Raw genomic sequence first — 17,897 nt, 5'->3', positions numbered from 1 at the left:
GGGACACTCGCGGGCCGGGCCTCCTCGACACCGCCACGGACACACAGCGCAGACCGGCGCGCCCGGCGCCTGCAGGGCGTTCCAGACACTCGGATGCCGAGCAGACACGCAGGGACCCGCGCGCACAGCCACGGGGGGTCTCGGACAGACACCTGCAGGGTGCCACGAACACAGACACACACACACCCCTGGTCTTCGGGTGTCACCCAGCACACGGGGCCCCACATGCTCACAGCCTTCGGGTGTCACCCAGAAACCCACACCTCCGCCCTGTCACATATCCAGACTCACAGCCTGCAGGGTGTCACCCCCAGACCCTCACACAGACCGATAATCATGGCGAGAGACCCCAGACCTGGGAGTGAGCCATACACGGATCCCCAGGGCTCCTCCCCAGGCCATGGCACCCGCCAGCCTGCGTCGGGGGTGCAGGTGTTCCTGCCTCACAGTCACCGACACGCACAGCAGGGACACAGACAGACTCGGACACCGAAGGAGACAGACCTGGGGTGTAGGGGTCCCCTGGGGGTCCCGTGGGGGCTCCAGGCGGGGCTGGGGGCGGGGAGCGCTCGCGGCGGCTCCATAGGTGAGGGGGGTTGGCGGTCGCCCCCTCCCGGGGTCAAGATTAATGGCCCTGCCTCGCCAGCGGGGGAGGGGGCGGGCCGAGAAGGGTCAGCGCCCCCGCCCCTGCCGTGCTGGCCGCAGCGGGCTGCGACGCGGTGCCGCAGCGCCCCCCCACCCCCAGCTCTCCCGCAGTCCCCCCTCCTCCGGCAGCCGCAGAGTAGGCGCCACCCCCTCTCCTCCCCCCACCCATCTCTCTAGGCTCTGCGTCTGGCGCCGCTGGGGAGACTGGAGGGGGTCTAGTCCCGGCCGGGTGGGATGGAGCAGATTTTGTTATGTCCTTCTGTCTTCCCCTCCGCCTGACACCTCAGTTCCCACCACTGAGGCTCCAGGAATTCAGGGACCCCTTTGGGAAAGTGGTTCCCTACACTCCTAGAGAGGACACTGGGTTAGGGTAGGGGACTGGCTGCACCCTGGGAAGAGAAGCAGGCCCTGAACAGCCCTTCTGGAGCCTGGACTGACTGGGGGCTTCTGGAAGTTGGTTCTGGGGTTCCTGGGCATGCTGGGGGCTGGGAGGCAGTGACTACCCAGCAGATGCTCAACAGGCCACAGGTCAGTGTCTCAACCATCCCTGGGGTTTGAGGGACACTGAGGTTTGCCCCTTTCACCTGCATATTCTTCTCCACTTCCCCCCCCCCCAGAAAAGTGAGGCCCAGAGAAGGGACTCATCTCTGTGGTTAACCAGCCCAGGACTGTCACCCCAGGCTTTCTGGGGGTGAGGGGGAGGGTTCTGGAGGCAGCCCACTCTCTCAAACGCCTGAGCCCAAAGGAAGCAGGAGGGGTACTTGGACTGGCTCTGGTGAAGGAAGGGTTAAGGAAATAGAGACCCCCCCCCTCCTCTTTTAGGTCGATTCTAATCTGTGTTAATCCAGGACCCTCCTGACCTCAGAGAATTAAGTATCTAGGGGAGGGAAAGAGAGAGATGGGCTGGTAGCCTCTAGGAAGGGATGAGGGTCCAAAGGCACTAGGGGGCACAGAAGCAGCCTCACCCCCAGTACATTTCTCCATTAGGCCACCCTAGGCCCGTGGGCATAGTGTTAAATGCCTCCTAGAAGCCTACTCTTGTACCCCTTACGGTAGCCATTGGGTGGTTGCTGTTACCTCCATCCTCATTTCATGGCTGTGGAAACTATGGTTTAGACAGAGAAGTTTAGACAGTTGCCCAAGGTCACCCAGCTGGTAAGTGACAATGAGCCAGCGAATGCTTTCCTGACAATGAATCTCCTAATTTTAGCTTTTATTGCAATCCAAATAGACAGATTTCCCAGCTCATCAAGTCTAATTCTTCCCTCAATCGACTCTTTTCCACTCACATTTTACTATAAGCAGCAACAAGAAACCAGGATATATCTTTGACACTTGAGCTCATCACTTGTAAATTCTGCTTTCCCTATAACTGGAGAAACAACTCAACTAAGTTTTCTTCCCTATATAACAAGGAGGAAAGGATCCCCTTTGCTCCAGATGTGTCGGCCTGCATTTCTTCCAGTCTAGAACATTCCTGGGAGACAGACTGATAGCAAACATATTAAAAAAAAAAAAAAAATGTTTGGCTTGACAGAGACCAAGGAAAGGATAACAAACCATAAGAACATACCATACTCTGGCACTCATCAAAATGGGGAAAGATTTTTAAATTGATAAAACCCAATTCTGGTGAGGATGTGGTGAAACAGGCATTTCCATAAATTGCTTGGAGGTGAATGTGTGTTTGAATTGGGAAAACATTTTGGCCTGCATAACAGAGACCTAAGACAAGTTCAGACATCATGGCCCAACTTCTGGGATTCTATCCTGAATATGGGAAAATGTTTATGTGTCCTGAAAGGTATTCATTTTTATATTCTTATGAAATTTGCTATAAATCAGTATTTCTCAGCATTTTTTTCATTATCACTTCCCCCTGAGCTATTTTAGACATTATTTTCTTAATCACCTGATATGAAAATTTAATACCACAAATATATTGCATATTTATTTATATACTGTTTGTAAATCTGTGTTTTGTACACTAAAAGGGGATTTCTTTCACACCTTCCAAGAACCATATTTTCTTGTTGAAAATGCAAGCTATAAATAATGGTGTAACCATCTAATGGAACGTAAGATAGTCTGCAAAAAAGAATGAAGTTTCAGTAAGAAAATCCCTCACTCAAAAGGAAAATATGCAAAAAGAACAAACAGGTCTATCATGAACAATGAAGCATGGTGGCTAACAGGTGCCTGAAGAGATGTCCAATATCTTTAGAGTTCAAGGAGATACATGATGAGGCTACAGTGAGGACCATTGTATTTGCAAATCCAAATTTAAAATGCCCAACAATACCAAGTGTTGGAGTGATTGTGGATATGCAGGGCTCTTCTCTACCCAACCACTTTTAAAACACACTGAGGGTAAAACCACATCAAACATTAATGTGCCACATAATATAGCCTTTCCCCTCCGACATACATATCCACAAGACACCTCAGGAAACATGTTTCAGAATATTTGTCATTGCACTGTATAGAAGGTGAAAACCCAGAAACAACCCAAATGCCCAACTCTGAGAAAGGCATTATGGGAAATGTATCCAGTGGCCTATCAATCAGCACCCACAGTGATATGGATGAACAACATGACATTGAGTGGAACAAGAAGTCTACAAATATCACACATAACATGATACCCACTTTGGGCCTCCCCTGGTGGCGCAGCGGTTGAGCGCTGGGCTGCGAAGCTGCTGGCAGCCTCTGCAGTGCCCGCTGCTCCCCTCAGCAGTGTATTTCGTCAGTCTGCCTGTTCTGTTTCCCGCTCTGGCTCTGGTGAATTCTCTCACCCTCCCGCACTTCTGACTGTACCCAGTGCTTGTATAAATAAATAAATAAATCTTAAAAAAAAAAAAGATACCCACTTTATGAAACTATAGTAATAAAATGAAACTTTTTTTTTTTTTTTTGCAGGGGTAAATACAATCATTTTTAAGCAAGGAAAGGATAAATACCAAATTCAGGAATATGGTTAATTTTTAGAGAGGGGCCCAGAGAATAGGATGGGGAGAAGCATTTTGGGGTTTGAGTTATTGTTAAAGTTCTGGTTATCCTGCTGGTGCTGAGTTGGTGGGTATTTATTCTGTAAGCAAACTTTTACATCTACTAATAAGTGGAATAATGATAAGGGGCAAATCAGGAGACAGATTGGGATTAAATTTATTTTAGCATCTAAAAACCAAATAATTAGCTAAATCACTAATTCATAATAAGAATGTTCTAAGAATAGACTGTCAACTCTGCACATGGTGGGGGGCTGTCAGTTTGTCTGAGAATAGCACCTGGAGCATAGTAGGTGCTTAGTGAACATTTGTGATGAATGAAAGCCGTAGAGGGGCTAAAACCTTGTCAATTCTCACTTCTAAAGGCATCTCACAATATGCATATATGTATTAAATATATACATTTATATGTCACCTATATGTACTACATATTATAAACACATGTACTATATACACATATAAATGTATTATATAAAATGTATACGTATTATATACACATATAATATATAATATTATATATACATGCATATATTATATGTGCATATAATAATTACATGATATATACTTATATATCAGGTAAATTTATTTCTCTTTTGTATAATATATACAAATGAAATATGTGTATTTAATATTATTTGCAAGAATCACACACACACACACACACACACACACACGTGCGAGGGTTCTGAAACCACAGCAGAGATATGAACTAATCTCCAAAATGCTTTCTTTTAGGGGGAAAAAAAGAAAGCCCACATCTTTGGATGATAAAGACATGCTTCTAACATTTATATCAGAAGAACGTAAGCAAAGCCACCTGCCGCGGATACCCCCACCTGGGAGGGAGGCGGTGCCTTGTCCATTTTGCGGGTGTGTGGGCTGAGTTCCAAGTAATCGACAGTCCTTTTCCCTTAACTGGCCAACAACTGACCACGCCTACGACAGAGGGTCCCAACAGGTGTACCTGGGTGTATCACTTAGGTTTGTGTCATTATATTCTACAATGTTCCCAAAATGGTGGAATAGCCTAATTTCTCAGAAGATGTCTATTTGTTAAGTGACCCGTGACGCTCCTCAGCCCTGTCCACGCAGCACAGAAGCACCATAGACAATAAGGGAACACATGGGCGAGGGTGTGTGTCAACCACACTTTCGTGGCTGACTTCTTTTACTCAGAGTACCCCTTTGGGGTTCATCCCTGTCGTCACATGTACAATGGCTTTTGTCTTTTTAGTCTGGCTACCACCCACCCCATTGTCTGGAGACAGTGCAGTTCGTTTACCCATTCACCTGCTGATGGACATCCGAGTTGTGTCCAGCTGTGGGTGATCACAAGTAAAGGTGCTGTAGACCTCCAAGAACCAGCCTCCCTGGGAACATTTATGTTCATTGCATTTAGGTAAAGTGTGGGAGTGGAATGGGCCAGAAGCTAAGGGATTTATGTCAAGGTCTTTGCATGACCATGGACTTCCATTCATTCCTCTTAGGTACGGACCTGGAAGTAAAAGGCTGGATCTCCTGCTGGTGGGTGTGTGCTTAATTAACTTTTTAAGAACCTGCCAACCTCTTTTCCAAAGTGGTTGCACCTTGGACACACCTGCCGGCAGGATAGCAAGCGCAGTTGCCCCACTTCTGGTGGCAGAAACTGGAGAGAGGAGCACATGCTTTGATTTGGGCAGGGGGATGAATGAGGGGAGAGTGCCACTCAGGTGTCATGGAGGGGGAGGGAATGGGCAAGGTGAGGGCTAAGTCTGGCATGGGCTGGCATGGCCCCCAGGTTCCGGTGGAAGCAGCAATCATGGGCTGAGGGCAGGGCCACTGCACTGAGATTCTAACCAGGGCATCTTGCCTTCCCATCTTGGCAGGGAGGGTCATTTCTCCTGGCATCAAAGATCAGGGTCAGTCCTTGGGAAGTCGTGGTAGTGGGTTTCCTTCCATACATCAACCCTGAGTGATCTCCATATGTATCCGGGGACAGTTTGCAAGGGGGTGACTGGAGTGTGAATCCTTGTCCCCTTTTGGTGCAATAACCCAGCTCCTGAGTCTTTGCCTTGAGGAATGAGGAGCGGGCACACAGGAGTTACCTAGTCTGAGCTCACATCTTGGCAGTGAGACCCTGGGCCGCTCACCTCAATATGCTGAGCTTCAGAAGTTTACCCATCTGGGCCTCCCTGGTGGTGCAGGTGGTTGAGCACTGCGCTGTGAAACTGTCTGCAGCCTCTGCAGCGCGGGTTCGATCCCAGCCGGCCGGCGAGAATCCCACATGGCAAGCAGAGCTCTCCTGTCTCACCCGCTGCTCCCCTCAGCAGTGTAATTCTTCAGTCTGCCTGTTCTGTTCCCCGCTCTCTCCGGTGAATCCTCTTACCCTCCCGCACATCTGGCCTGTACCCCGGTTCTTGTATAAAAATAAATAAATCTTCAAAAAAAAAAAAAGAAGTTTACCAATCTGTAAAATTGGGGGAGGGGAATCACAGATGTCATAGCAAAGATTAAATAAGTTATTTGCAAAGTTCTAGAACAGGACCTAGTGCACAACTTGCTATGATGGAGAAGCATTTGTTACATACATGACTGTTCACCCCAGCTCTGCCTTAGCAACTCGGAGCAACCTAAGTGCCCAACAGTAGGGGATAGCTGATATTCCACGGGATGGGGGAAGAAGGCAGGCTTCCAAGCCTTGGTGACATGTATACAGCAAAAAAGAAAATAGCATGCCACCTTTGCATGAAACACACTCAGCGACGATGACAAGCCCACCTCTACCAAGCTGGCTCCGTGGTGCCCAGTGCTGCTCAGAGTAACTCAGGGGTTGCCAACTATTTCTGTAAGGAACCAAGGAGTATAAATATTTTCAGCTTTTCAGGCCAGATGGTCTCTGTCATATCTACCGAGCTCTTTCCTTGCAGCCTGAAAGCCGCCACCTACGAACGGGCATGTGAAATTCACATAATTGCCCTGCAGCCAGACTTCCCTGAAGAAGCCACCATCCCCACCTTTGTAGAACTTTCACCACCTTGAATCCTGTGAGCCCTGGGAGGTTAGCATAGCAGGTCTCATTATGCCCATTTTATAGATGAGGAAATTGAGGCCCACGGGTGGCCCTGGAGCCCTAATAACAGCTTACTCTGTGTAGGCAGTGTTTCCGGCTGTTATCCCATTTGGTGCACCAAAGCCCGGAGGCAGCAGGAGAATCCTCATTAACTCGCTTGATAGAAGAGACGTGGGGCTGGGTCCAGAGAATTAAGTGATGCGCCCAGGGTCACACAGCGGGTAAGCTGGGGTGACCAACTCCCTGGGGGTCATGCTCCTTGAGGGTGGGCTTCAGGACCAGCTGGGCACCCAGGCTTCCCTGAGCTCTTGCTGGGAGCACAGCTTCCTGGAGCGTGGAGTCAGCTACCAAGTTAGCCACGTTGGGGGGCCCACAGAGCCTGGGCCCCTCCATCTTTGCTCCTGCCTGCTGCTCTTGTCTGTCCACGGTCTGTCCTCAGGACAGGGCGATGGGGGGAGGGAGGCAGACCTCCGACCTTCGGGATCCTTGCTTTGTATCTCTCCCCTGGACAGGGCCTATCACAAGCCAGGTCCCCAAGGCCGAACTTAGGGCCAGGTGTTTATTGAGGGACACAAAATGGGGGGGGGGCAGCGATGCAGGTGGAAGATCAGAACCTCCAAACTTCTTTCCTGGCAGCTGCCAGGAGTGTGATTTTCAGGGTGAGCCTGGCCTAGGCTTGGCTCCAATCCCTTCTTCCTGCCAACAGTTCTAGCTCCTCCTTTTGATTCTGTTGGAACCCACCTCCCACCCCCACTGCCAAAAGGAATTTGACATGGCAGCTGGCCCAGGGCAACCCTCCCCCATGCTGGTCTCTGCCAAGTGCACTGTGGCCAAGCCAGGGGACCCTCCGAAGAGGGTACCCCGTCCCCCCACCCTGGGCACTGAGGCACAGGGGAGCCCCCTGCCTATTTTCCCTTCCAGGGGGCAGTGAGGCTGCTCCAGAGACTCTGGCCTCCTCCAGGGCTCAGCTTGCACCCCACCCCTCTGGGGCTGAGAACATCTGTTCATCATTGAAACCTCAACATTGGAGTTTCCTTGGCAGCTTCTGGAACTTCAGGCAGGGACCCTGGGCCAGAAGGGGAGGCGGGGAGGACTTAACCTGGCTTAGCTTCCTCCTGACGGTCCAAGTTGGGCTTCTGGGTCGGAGGGGCGGTGGGTGTTGAGGCCCCCACACGTGACCGCTCACCCACAGGAGCCGTCTCCTCTTCCCCAGGAGCCAGGCCTGAGAGCTTCCAAAGCCGGCTACGATGGAGGCCCAACAAAGGCGTTAGCAGAGGCTCAGCAGGTCGTGAAGCCGTCCCACAACACAGTGCAGCTGCTGCCCCCTCCGCTCCCCTCCTCTAACTGAAGACGAAAGTCTTTCTGATGTGTGACCGGCTGTCAGCATCACAGTGGGGCTGCTGACACTTGAGGGGATGCTCTCCTGCCAGCACATGGGTGGCCCTGACTGCCTAGATACTGGGGGACCCCTGCCTTGTCCTCCTTGCCTTACCTGCTCCTCCCTCTCGTAGCCCAGTGAATCTCTGAGGCAACCCCAGGGCTATGTGAGGGAGGCCATGGGAAGTGAGACAGAGGTTGAGCTGGAACCTGGGGGCGGGATAAAGATCATCTAAGCCCCTCTGTCATTTAATTCATTTAACACATACTGAGCCACATACTGAGCTCCTGTTCTATTCCAGGTGCTGTTCTGGGCACTGAAGATACAGCAGGGAACAAAAAAAGTCAAAATGGCTTTCCTCATGGAACTGATGATCCACTGGGGGAGACAGACACTGAGCAGGATAAGGGAGTAAAATATTCAATATGCTGAGTGGTGTTAAGTTTTACTGAGAAAAGTCAGTTGTACGAGAGGAGAGGGGAAGGGGTCGTACTTGGGGGTACAACTTAAGAGTGAGACTTGAAGGCGGTGAAGGAGGAGCCCTGTGGTAGTCCTGGGGAAGAGTGATTCAGAGGGCGCAGCGTGTGCAAAGGTCCTGGGGCAGGACCTCCCTTAGCATGTTGGAGAACAGGGAAAAGGTGCCATGGTAGAGCAGAGTGAGTAAAGAGGACGAGGGAGGAGGTGAGGGCAGAGAGGGGATGGGGACAGGCCTCAGGGAGGACTTGGGCTTTTACCCAAGGAAAAGGAGGTGGAAGTTCTCAAGTGCTGTGGGCAAAGGAGGCACCTTGACTTAGATGCTCAAGGTGCTCTCTGGTGGCTACTTTGAACAACACAAAGGGGGACAAGGGTGGGAGCTAGGGGCCCAAGGCGGCCGCGTTGCTCCAGGCTGATGAAGATGGGGGTCTGATCTGGTAAAAAATCTCCCATGAGTCCGTTTCCTAGCTGGAGCCATTCTTTATCTCCACATCAGCTCCCAGGCAGATACGGTCACTCCCCCATTTCCTGGATGTAAGGGGAGAAAAGACTTTGCCCCTAACCCCTGTAGGTGGTACGTCATATCTCCCCACTGTTTAAAGCACCCCATGACTCCCCGTAGTGCTCAAGATGACAACGTCTGTCCTGCGGGCACCAGGCCCTGTACAACCTGCCCTGTCTCCTCCCAGTCTCTACTTTCTCCCCGTCACTCTGCTCCAGTCACATGGGCCTCCTCCTTGCTCCTCCCGCATACTAGGGACCATCCTGCCCCAGGACCTTTGCACATGCTGCGCCCTCCGCCTGGACCACGCTCCCTCTGCCATGGGCCTTCCTCTACTTCTGCCTTGTTCATTTTCACACGCTCAGTGTCACTCATGTGGTAAGAGCTCAACAGATGTTTAGTGAATCACTTGCTGGACTTTTAAGAATAATCCTGTCTCTGATCAGGTGATAACAGCCCAGGGGCACTTATCTGAGCTCCCATATTAGAAAGCACTAAAAAACAAAATAAAAAGGAAGAAAGGAAGGAGGGAAGGAGCAAGGGAGGAAATGCAGGCTGAGGGACAACGCCAAGGCATCAAAATGCTAAATTTTGGGGACCTAAGGGACCCACCTTAACCTTTTCACTGGGCCAGTGGGCTGTGCCTGGGCATGGGGCCTGACTCACAGGGGCAGTCTCATTCGCCAGGACGTACCCAGCCACCTCCTGATTGGCCAGGCAGCAAGGTGCCGCCTCTAATTGGGTCCTTCATCTCCCGCTGCCATGCCATGCCTGGGATTCCACCGTTTGTCCCAGTGCCCAGTTTTGAATTGCTTTTCTTTTCTGGCAGTGCCTGGGGGGCCCACGGCGGTGGCACTGCCCAGGCACGCCAGCATGCTGCCCTCAAATTTTGCAACTGTGGCATGCCCTGGGCTCCTTCTGTCAGTTTCTGGATCCCTGGTCTGGAGAGGGGTGTTGGCTGCCCACCCCACCCCAGGTGGGTCCAGCATCAGGCAGTGTGGGTGCCTGGGGCTACGGCTGCAGCAGCAATTAGCTCTGCCCCACGTGCTGTGTGCCCCAGGCTAGTCCTTGGCCTCTCTGAGTCCTCATTGTCTCCTGCAAAGGGAGAACTTTGAACAGCTCAGTGTGTTCTCAAGAGGGCACTTCTGCACCCTGGCAACACGGGGCCATGTGGGGGACACTTGTGGGTGTCACGATTTGGGGGTGCTCCAAGCATTGAGCTGGTGGGCGTAGAGGTGTATCATGGTGGAAACTGGAAGATGTGTGTGCGAGGAAGTTGCTGTGTGGTTATTATTATTATTCACTCAGTGGCATGGATTGGCTTAGAGGGTGACTTGCACTTATCCCCATGACAGCTTTGGGGGAGCACTGAGGGCATGACAGGTAGTGTGCGGCTACTCTGCCAGCTACTGGCCACACCTCTTCTACACAGAGTCATTCTCAAAAACCCCTGAGTGCACCATTTTTTCTCACACCATTTCACAGATGGGCAAACTGAGACCCACAGACACACTGAGCCTGAGGCCACAGCACAGGCTCCCCCCACCTCAACCCTGCCCCAGCTGTGCGCTCTGTCCTCAACCCAGTAGCCACTGCATCTGCTGCCCCAGGCTGCCTGGGGTTTGACGAGCGCGCACAGTAGGTGCTGCTGTCATCTTACCCCCAACCCCAACTTGCCTGTTCACCCACCCGGGGACCAGTTCCCCACATGCGCAGTGACTCCCAGCCTCCGTAGTCAGTCTGCGCTCTGGTGATTGTTAAGTACTGTGGGGGGCATCTGTGATGCAGCGCAGACAGATTCACTTGCATCATAATAGGGGAATCAATAGCTAATATGGATGTGACCCTACTGAGTGCCAGACCGGGTGCTAAATCCTTTACACACTTAGTACCTGGATCCTCAAAGCTGTCAGCAGTGCCGTGAACAAAACCTTGACAGCCACAACCATCAGATGACAGGTGCCCCTTGCACAGATGGGGAAACTGAGGCACAGAGCACGATGCCACCTGCTCCAGGCCACATGGTCTGTGTGCAGCAGACCTGGGGGAGCGCACAGAGCCACCAAGGCTGATGGCCAGGGCCTTGGGGAGGTCAGGGAAGGAAGCCTTGGCAGGCTCTGGGGGCTGGGAACCACATGCGGCCCGTCATCATTCTGCACAGCACTGGGTGAACTTTTCCAGCCCCAAACCCTGCAGGCATGTTGGACAGATGGAGAAACTGAGGCCCGGAAAACAGAAGAAACTTGTTTGGATTTTCCCAGGACAGTGGGAGATGCGCATCCTGGAAAGAAGCCAGCTGAGCGCTAATGGGAGACAAGGGGCAGTGCTCCCCACTCCCCACCCCTCCCCCAGCTCTTCCAGCAGCTCCCCCCACCCCTGTGAGATCCTTGCAACTTAGGGCCTCAGTTTCTCCACCTGAAGGGAGAGATGCAGGAGAGGTGGGACTCCGGAGGCTGAGGCCCTGGCCCGGCATGTGTGGGCAGGCTCCTGAGTTCCGGGCGGAGCCCGCGCCCACACCCAGGTGCCCGCGCCAGGCCCACTGGCAAAGGGGCTGAATGGAGGAAGGGCTGTTGCCGCTGCCGGAGGCAGGGCTTGACTCCGGCTGCCACGTTCCATGGTCTCTGGCTCCCCTGGAAAGTGCCGAGATCCGAGGTCTGGCCCAGCTCTGCGCCTCCTCCCCAAAGCACTTGCAAGCAAGTGAAAAAGCCAGAATCCTACTACTGCCCGCAGGGAGGGGCGGCTCCTTCAGGTCACAGCCCTGGCTTCCAGAGGGTCGTCACCTGCTCCACTTTCAGGGGTGTGAAATGTGTCCAGAGGGGAGAAAAGTTGGGTGTATTTCCTGCTCCACTGATCATCAGACCTGGGAAGTGCTACCTCCAGTCTCTCCCTAGTCCCTCTTGCTGTCTCGAGGACTGCAGGATGAGCACATCCTGGGGGTGGGTGGGGAGGAAGGGACTGGGGACCTCAATTTAGCTGAAATAGGGCCGTGATCTCTCAGCATGGGACTGGGTCCCGCCATGGTCTCCCCCAGACCTTGGTGCAGGCCTGAGCGATGCAGGCACCCGGTGCATGGGGCCCTGGGGCCCCGGGACAGACCTGCTCTTCTCCCGGCCTCGGTTTCTCTGTCTGTGTAATGGGGGCAGCATCATATGACTGTGGCTGTCAGTATTTGTCAGCTGCCCTGCTGGCTGGAGGAGTGTCTCCAGAGAACTTTCCCATGCCCCCCACATTCCCTCCAGGGCAGAGCTGGGGTCCTTGCTGCCCCACGTGGACAGTCAGCCCCTGCCCCCTGCCTGAAAAGGCACCAGAATTAAGGGTTTGTTTGTTTCCTTCTGCAAGCTGGGAGGCAGCCCCTCCTCTTAATCTGAAAAGGGGGCTCCCTGGTCTTTTCCCTTTGCCCTCTGGCCCCCAGTGATGACTGGGGGCAGCCAGCAAGCAATCTCAGCAAGCCAAGTGGCAGAAGAGAGCCACGGGCAGCCGAGGACACACCCAGGGGGCCATGCCGTGCCAGCAGCTGGGGCACCTTCCTTGGGGAGGAAGCCTCAGGGTGAGGGATTGGGCACCCTCAGCCTCCATGGCGCAGGGTGGGGGCAGGGAGCAGGCAGCTGGTACCCAGGGTGGGTGGGTAACGGCAGGAAGTCAGTTACAGAGAGACGGAGTCGTTGGCACTGTGATTTCCGGCCACGCTGCCTGGTTATGTAAAAGGGGCAGAGTGCCGGGGTGGGGTCGTGGGCACGGGACAGTGCTGCCCACCCCGGTGCTGTCCGACAGAGGAGGAAGATGGAGTCTGAAAAGCAGGGTGGCCTCTAGGTTGGGGGTCCTTGTGGAGATTTGAGTCTGGGCTCCTTGGGACAAGAGGTCCAAGCCTCATTTATCTCCCCCAGCTCCCTTCACTGAAGCTGCTGACTTGGTTTTCTAACTCCCACCAAGCCCCAGATATGCCCTGTGACCCCAGCCTCGGTTTGCCCATCTGTGCAATGGGTCTGGCTTACTGGCTAGTTGTTGAGTTCTCATTTTCCTCTGTTTAACAGACACTCACATATCACGTGTGCCAGGGCCTGCTGTAAGGATGAATGCACTTAACCCTCGTAGGGACCCTGCAGAGGTGGGGACAGTGTTAGGACCCCAGTTTGTAGATGGTGAGTGGAGGCGCAGGGCAGGGACGTGCTTGGGCTGCACAGCTGGTAAAGGAGGAGCTGGGATTTGAACCCAGGCATCCTGGGCGACTCCCCTGGGGTAACATGAGGAGGAGGTTTGTATGGGCCTTCCCACTTCAGTTGGAAACACCTTGTCTCGGCGAGGAACATCAAGGTCATGGCATCCCGGGGCCATCCCAGGGGCCCACAGGGGTACCCTGTGGTTTTTTTTGGGTATGAGTATTGGCACCTCTCTGGGCTCCTAATAATACCCTGAATTAATTGAGCACTTACCATGTGCTACACCTGCTCCTTGCATGGCTTTGTTCTCAACAACCTGGAGGTCGGGATCATCAGGACCCCCATTTTCTGGAGGAGGAAACTGAGGCCCGCGGTGGCGAAGGACATGCCTTGATCACAGCAGGGTCAGCCCCTGGCCCATGCTCTTCCCTCAGCCCTGCTCTCCATCCACCAGACACACTTCATCAGCCAAGTCCGCTCAGTCCCATGCCCCTTCCACCAGCTGGACCGGCTTTGGGGGGGGGGGCAGAGGCCCCGCTTGTGTCCTCCCAGAGAGGGAAGGAGGTGAAGGCGATGCAGGGAGTAGGGAGGGTTGGGCTGCAGATCCCCCTCCTTGAAGAGGTGTGGCCTGGAGGCCCCACCCTCCCCCTGTCAATGTTGTGATTAAAGAGTGACAGATGAGGGGAAAAGCCAGAAAGAATTAAACAAACAAAGGGAGAGGTCGGTTTATATAATCTCTAGTACAATGTGTCCTCTTGAGCGAGGATTAGGCGCTGGTGTTTCCCAAGCAGCTGTGGGGGTTGGGGTGGGCACCCCAGTCTTGCTTTGCCCTGCTCCAGTACCTGTCCTTACCACCTCATCCTACAGCCCAGTCCTCCTCAACCCCAGTTAGGGAAGGGGACTAGGTCTGCCCAGGGAGGTGGGCCAGGGTCTAGGATTCCCCCTGGCAGATCTGCTCCCAGGCCCTGCCTGCACAACAGACTTGTGACCTTTGACACACTGATACCTCACTTTCTCCTGTGGGACATGGAGTTGCAGGGTTAGGTGTTCCGAGCATGGCACACAGTCAGAGCTAAATAATTGTCCACCTGGTCCACAGTTGGTGCTAAATAGTTGCCCACCTGGTCCACAGTTGGTGCTAATTAGTTGCATGCCTTGGAATGTGGGCTATCCACACCATTAACTGGGTATCCACAACAATCACACCATAATGAAATCTAACAATCATTTCTGTTTTTTGCCATGGTGTTCATCATTCCTCAACGTTATTTATTGTTTTCCAATTGTTGTCTAGCTCTATCTGAATGCCAGCTGCACAAGGACAGGGATTTTTATTTTGTTTACTGCTGTGTCCTCAGGGTCTACAACAGGACCTGGCACGCAGGAGACAGAGGCCCAGGTGTGGGGAACAGGTGGCTGAAGCGTTCCTGTACATATTGGATATTACAGCAGGCCATGCTCTGCACCCCTGTAGTGGTGCTGCCTTTGAGCCTCACCAAACCAGGAGGTGAGAGTGCTTTACTGCTCCCATTTTCCAGAGGAGGAAACCGAGGCTCAGAAAGGGGGAGAGACCTGCCTTCTAAGGTCACCTTGTAAAAATATCACAGAGCTGAGATGGAAACTCAGCCCTGCTTGATGTCCATGGCCCCCTGCCGAGTTGCTGACTGGCTCCTCCTGGACAGAGGTGTCTTTGGTACCCGGCTTGAGAGCCTGTGGGGCAGCGAGGGATGTCTGGTCATTTTCTTCACCCGCCCACAAGGCTTTGCTGGGTGCTCGATTTGGGGGAGTGAGCATTGTCCCTTCAGGGTCTCCCCGGTTGGGGAAGTGCGGGTGCAGCTTGGTAGTCACGCCTCATGGCTATGGTACCCTTGTCTCCAGTAGCCAGGCTGGGACCAAGCCCGACCCCGCTGCCCCTCCGGAGGACCCCGCCGCCCCTCCGGAGGATGCGCTGTGGCACTCAGTAGCCAGCTTATTTTCTGGCAATGATTACTCAGCTCCGATCTGGGAGAAAGGTCATACACAGCCCTGGCCGGCAGCAGTAGCTGGCCTGGATGAGGGCATGTCCACAATTCCCACTCCCCCCAATACTTGGGCTGGCCGCCACTGCCCCTTGCAGATGTCTGGTGTCCTCTGAGGCAGGGAAAGGTAGAGGTTCCCTAACCCCAGATACGCACCAGATTATCCCTCAGGTTGGGTTTTCCACACCACCCTTCCCTTGTGTTTTCCACACCACCATCCAATCAGTCCCGTCTCTGCCACCTGTTCCCAGCCTTCAGAACCTGCAGCCCCGAAAGCATCTGAATCCACCAGGCAGCTTCCTCTGGGGACCTCTATCCATGACTGTCACAGAACCAGAGAAAGCATAAACAGAAGTGGGCAGGAGGGTTTTCTACCACCAGCGGACTTGTGGAGCAGGGCATGACTTCCCACTTCCTTTCAACTTTTAATCTGCCCTTCCCTCCATTCCATTTCATTCCTCTGTCATCTCCCATGAGTAGTTGCTCAGTTTCCTCCACTGATCATACGACATAGCTGTATTGCATAATGCACGGTAGTCATTCTCACTCTAGTCTAATCGAGTCCACAAAAGTCTCAGCAAGCATGTTTGCTTTGGAGGTATACAATATGGTAGCTCTGATCCTCAAAACCACTAAAATACATGGCACCCTTAGAGCAAAGTAAATGACATGCATGAAGAGGCAATTTTCAGGGGAGGGGTGACTACCAGGCAGGAGAAGAAATGATGTTCAACTCCATGAAAAATGAGCAACGCTAATTAGTACAGCAGCGAGGTGTCACTTCATACCTATGGGGGGGGGAGAGGGGGAGAGAGAGAGAGAGAGAGAGAGAGAGAGAGAGAGAGAGAGAGAGAAAACAATGGCAGTTCCTCTGGGAGGCAGTCCACCACTAGTTGACATAGATAAGTACTCATCCACCAGAAATGCCATGTCCAGGTACCTCCCTGGTGACACAAGAGGTTAAGTCTCAGCACTATGAAGCTATCAGCAGCCACTGCGGCACGAGTTCAATCCCCAGCCAGAGAGCTGACCCACATGGCACAGCAGACCTCTCCTGTCTCACCCGCTCAGCAGTGTATTTAGGTCAGTCTGTCTGTTCTGCTCCCCACTCTGTCTCTGGTGAATCCTCTCTCCCCCCCCCACCTCTGACCTGCACCCCAGCTCTTGTATGTATAAATAAATAAATAAATCTTTAAAAAAAATGCCATGTCCACCTACCAGAAGGCATGCATGCACACAGTTACTTCATTTATAAGAAATGACCTATATGCCCATCCACACTAGAGCAGGGAAATCAGTGACTACACGGGCATGTGTCACTTAACAACATTCTGGCCAAAATCATCACATGCATGACAGTGGTCCCACGGGCCCGTGCCCTTTCGCCTAGCTGGGTGGCAGTTTGTACCCTCTAGGTTTGTGTCATCACACTCTGTGGCATTCACACACCGCAAATCACCTAACCATGTGTTTCTCAGAAAGTATTTGAATATGAAGTGAGGCACGAGTATATTGGTACAGTGGAATATTCCACGGCAAGGGGAAAGAACCATCTGTATCTATAACTGGGTGTTCTGAGTTATGTCCTCAAAACATTTATGCTGAACTCTTGACCCTTAGCACCCCAGAACAGGGCCTCACTTGGGTCTTCGGGGAGGTCATTAAGTTAAAAATGAGGTCATAGGGTTAGTGACTCTTACCCTTAGCCCTAACCCCTAACCCCAATCCAATATGAGAAGGAAGAAGACCCTGGAAAGGTGGAGGTGTTCATCTGCCAGACCAGGACAGAGGGTTGGGACAGGTTCTCCTTCACTCTCCAAAGGAACCAACTTGACTTTGGACCTTTAGCCTTTACAACTGCGTGACAATAAATTTCTATTGTTTAAGCCACCCAGTTTATGGTACTTTTTCTTCATAGCAGTCCCAGGAAACAAATATACAGGAGTTGGCAACCTGTGGCCCATGGATCAGCTCCGGCTCCACTTGTTTAAATTTGCGTCTACTTGGCTAGGTTCTAGTGCCCAGCTACTTGGTCAAACACTGATCTAGATGTTTCTGCATAGGTGTTTTGTAGCTGTGATTCGTATTTACAATCAGTTGACTTGTTGGATTTATAGTTGGATGCCTATCAGAATAGCATAAGCTCCAGATGGTCCTCTGTGGTGCGGGTGAGCCTCATTCAATCAGTTGAAGGACTGAGGAGCAAAACCTGAGATTTCCTGGTGACGAAGGCATTCTACCTTAAGGATGGAACACAGACGTCCTGCTCGCATTTGCAGCCTGCCTGGCTAGCCCATAAATTTCAGACTTAAGACCGAAACACCCACTCTTCCCTGAATTTCCAGCACGCTAGCCAGTTCTACAAATTTTGTACTTGCCAACCCCCACACTGCATGAGACAGCTCCTTGAAAGAAATATCTTTGCCGATGTATATTTATATATCTATTTATCTATGCACCCACACATACATATTCTGTTGATTCTGCTTCTCTGGAGAACTCTGATAGATTCATGGCCCATTACCTGCTTTTGTAAGTAAAGTTTTATTGGAAGATGGTCACATGGGCTTGTTATATATCGTCCATGGTGACACGGAATCGGGTGGTTGTGAAGGAGAGTGTATGAGCTGCAAAGACTAAAATATTTACTCTCTGACCTTTCACAG

Source organism: Talpa occidentalis, unplaced genomic scaffold, assembly GCF_014898055.3.
Source record: "Talpa occidentalis isolate TD23 unplaced genomic scaffold, MPIMG_talOcc4v2.1 talOcc4.12, whole genome shotgun sequence".
NCBI classification, from domain to species: domain Eukaryota; kingdom Metazoa; phylum Chordata; class Mammalia; order Eulipotyphla; family Talpidae; genus Talpa; species Talpa occidentalis.
The sequence above is the reverse complement of the archived record's forward strand: the minus strand, read 5'-3'. Positions refer to the sequence as shown.